The following is a 3,853-nucleotide window of genomic DNA, read 5'->3' on the forward strand; positions in this document are numbered from 1 at the left end:
AATAGATCAGCTTAGGCTTCTCTGCTTTCAATGCATTTATAATGAAGATGGTGATATTATGTATGTGCAGAGCACTTTTCAACCAAAAGTCTCCCACACTTTGCAAACTATATACAACACATCATGTTACATCTGTGCAACATTGAAATACTTGCATTTTTTTAATAACAACTTTGTTCTAGAAGCCTCAGAAATACCAATGGATTATTGTTTAAATAGGAGATGTTCCAAAAAAAATCTTCTCTGATGCAAGACAAATTCATTGCAATCACATGTTTTAAGAGTAGTGAACCAAGTGTATTCCAGCCTCCACCCCAGAAAGCACTTCAGCACTCACTAAACTTGGCAAACATGTACCACCCGGCTGAGTGCAATGTCTTAGCTGAAGATAAGTGTGTGCTTAAACGCTCTCCCGACTGTCCCGAAGACACTAAGAAGCTGCTTCTTAAAGATTCAAACAATCAGTGAAGAGGGAGGAGAGGCAGGGATTCTGCTCATTGGTTCTCAAATTTAAACCTATTGGATGCTGCTGTAATTAAAGCAGCAAATCTTGGCAGGCTAACCCAAGAAACCTTGGTAGGCTAACCCAAGCTTGCTGTGCTGGCTGGAAATACACTTTCATCCTGAAAAGAAATACTCTGAATGCATTAAGGCTTTTGTGTGTCACCCTGCTTGTGTGATGTGAAATGGAGAGCATGCGCAGAGGCAGGGCTGGCAGCAGGTAGCTTGGTTTTACACCTCCTGCTGTTACCCTGCCGTTTCCCCATCATTTCTTTTTTGACACAATCTGATACATTCCAGAACCAGACTGATGTTGAGCCCTGAAGGTAAGTCGTCTCAGATAGAAATGAATCAGCAGAAGGGAATTTTAGCAGCCCCATTATCCTCCACAGCTTTGCATACACTACAAACAGGGTCACTGTCTCCTAAAGGAGTGGTATTATCCCACCAGGCTCCTTGGGACAGGGTGCTGCCTTGTCCTCATAGCATGGGCAGGGGTGCCTCTGCTCAGTGAAAATACAGCCTAATTTACCATAGACATGGTGAGAAAGGAGATGTCCTCAGCCTTCTTCAGATGTCTGCACACCATTCCCATGATGTGACTGCTGCTCATGCAGCACACAGGAGCCCTCTGAGGTGTCTGAGGGAGCTGCAATGATGAGAGGCTGCTGGTGAAGGCACCTGCCCTCTCCTGCTGCCAGCACCTGTGTGCTTGCTGCCTCCACTGATGAGCAAACCCAATTAGCATTAGCACAGGCTCTGAAGGTCTGTGTTGAGTGGTGCTGAGGAGGTGCCAATGAAGTGAATTTAATGCCTGGTTATTTGAGCAGTTAATGTTTGTTCACTTTTTGTACACAGGAATAAGAGGATTTTTAACCCATTTTTGAAGGACAAACCAGCCAGTCCCGAGATCTTTCCACCCCTTGGAGCAGGATTAAGAAATACATCACTGAACTGAAACTGCAAGAGGCTTCCAGTAAGCAGCATGCCAGTCCTGGCCTGGGGCTTGGCTGGAACCTTGGCCTGATGCCTCCACTCCCACCACAGCTGTTGTGATCCTGGAGAACACTCCTTGGCAAGGTGTTCACACTGTTTGACACCCATCATGCACAGGATGACCAACTCCAACTCAGCCAACTTAGCACGGCTACTTTTAATGAGACATTCCCCTCTTTACTGTCCTGCATTCCCATATGAAACCCAGCATGTGGCCAGCCTCTCCCCTGTCTTGTCTTCAGGTATGCCTCCCTCTGAAAAAAAACTTTTGCCCTGTTGTTTAACATTTCTGAGCATATGAATGGATAAAACTTCACAGTTGAACTTTTTTTCATAGGTTTGGACTTACAGACAGTGGTTTTATTTGGACAGAAATACAAAAGTAATTGGAGTTTGGCTGAAGATAGACAGTTTAAAGTGACTTGATTTTCTTATAGCACAAAGCTACCCAAGATAAACAGATCTAAAAAAAGCCCACAAGGAACACAGATATTTTCTCTCTCAAGGCTTCTTCAACACTGAACTTCTACTTAAACAACAAAGGTGCACTGATCAGCTTGTGTAACCCACCAGACACAGCTGATAACTCAGACCCACCCAAGCACCAAAACACTCACAGATGTAGGACGCTAAATTTGGAAGAGCCCGAGTACACTTTTCTAGAGTACTCACCAGTGCACATCAAAGAAACACTGTTGCCAGGATATGAGTCAAGCATCATTTTTAGCAGGCAAGCTGGACTGATCAAATGTCTGAAAAAAATCAAACTTGCATAGAAGTATTTTATGGAACCACAGAGGATTAAAACATTAAAGGAAATAATTGGCAAACAGTTAAATCATGCAGCATTTCCAACAAAAGTTGGCAATTTTCGTGACTAAACACATGGTGATATTAAAGGCATTGGCTTTACAGGAATGTTTATAGAAAAATAAAAAGGAGGAGAAAACGAAAAAAAGAACCACAGAGCCTATAAAAGAAACTAATGTATGAACATGATGTACAATTTTTCACACACACGTGCAAAGTGGTAAATTATGTCTGAGAGCCCCTTAGATGTTCATGAGAGGCACACAGTCTCAGAAGCATGAGGCATCCAAATACCATTTAAAAACAGAGCTTGTGGCAGGACTGAGTGTGCTCCACCTTGCAGGTATCATGGCCAAGGAGGATGGGCATGTACCTTTACACTGGGAGCTGGCCTTTTTTCCACCCCTTTTGGGGTGGGGATCTGGTCTTTCTTCTACTCCTGCTTCACATTTTTCAGAAACAAGAAATGGGGTAATAAAAGAGAGCTGTAAGTCTCACTAAAGGTGTTTAACATTAACCTTCACATCCCAGTAAATGTAGATACAGAAGCACTTACAGTAGTCTTGAACTTGAGCCTTGCAGGCATCATCTAGGCAATGGAAAAGCTAACCCTGAAGTTTCTGACCAGCAAAAGAAATTCATGTACAAAAGTGCGTATATGCTGATATGTAGGAAATGTACACTGATTGGTCACAGAACAGCTACTGAATTTGGTTTGGTATTAATTTTAATCTAACAAGATGACTTAAATTTAAAAAAAGGAAAAAGTATTAAAAACTTAAGGATGCATCTCTTTGGTGAAAACATTTCTCCGGGACATAGTTTAAATTTGTTGTTCTATCTACTTTTTTATTCCCATTGCTGATCCCAGACAAACTCACAGTATTAAATTAATGTATTTTTTAGGTTTTATTCAATGTTCTGTAAAACACTGGCTTTTCTTGGGGCTTATACCAGCACAAAACATTAAGACATCACGCTAATTTCATGAATATTGTTGTATTAAATTGTGAGCAACACATCCTCACAGCCAGCAAAATATCCCAAAATATCAGAGAACTTATCCTGGAGAGAATTCTTCAGAACTTAATGACTTGTACAGATATTCAAATCTTTCATCATTATTTTTCCTCTTCTCTTTCAAAAGCATTCACAGTTCTCTGGAAGAAGTATGGAGCAGGATGGAAAAAAACCCCAGTGAATTCTTTCCGTTATGTACTTGAGCCTTGTCTTCAGCTTGGGGAATTGTAATCCTTGTTGTTATATTACCTACAACTAGATCAACATCTGCAAGTGCCAAAATGGTTGCGGAGAAGTAGATTTACCTGAGAAGTCAGGTGGGGCTTCAAACACTGTTGTACCCATTGCAAAGGCACGGGGTAACCATGCCTGTGCAGAAGTTCCTTCCTTGATTCCTGCACAGCCCACAGCACTTGTTAAGAGGTCTCCAGATCCTACAGATCCCCACATGCTTCCTCCAGTATTTGCAGCAGCATGGTCGCCTGTTTAACTGCTATGCTATCCAGAGAACTTGTGGTATGTACAT

The sequence above is a fragment of the Chamaea fasciata genome, unplaced genomic scaffold (genome assembly GCF_029207755.1).
Source record: "Chamaea fasciata isolate MVZ Bird 193981 ecotype frontalis unplaced genomic scaffold, bChaFas1.0.hap1 SCAF_1, whole genome shotgun sequence".
Classification (NCBI taxonomy): Eukaryota; Metazoa; Chordata; class Aves; order Passeriformes; family Sylviidae; genus Chamaea; species Chamaea fasciata.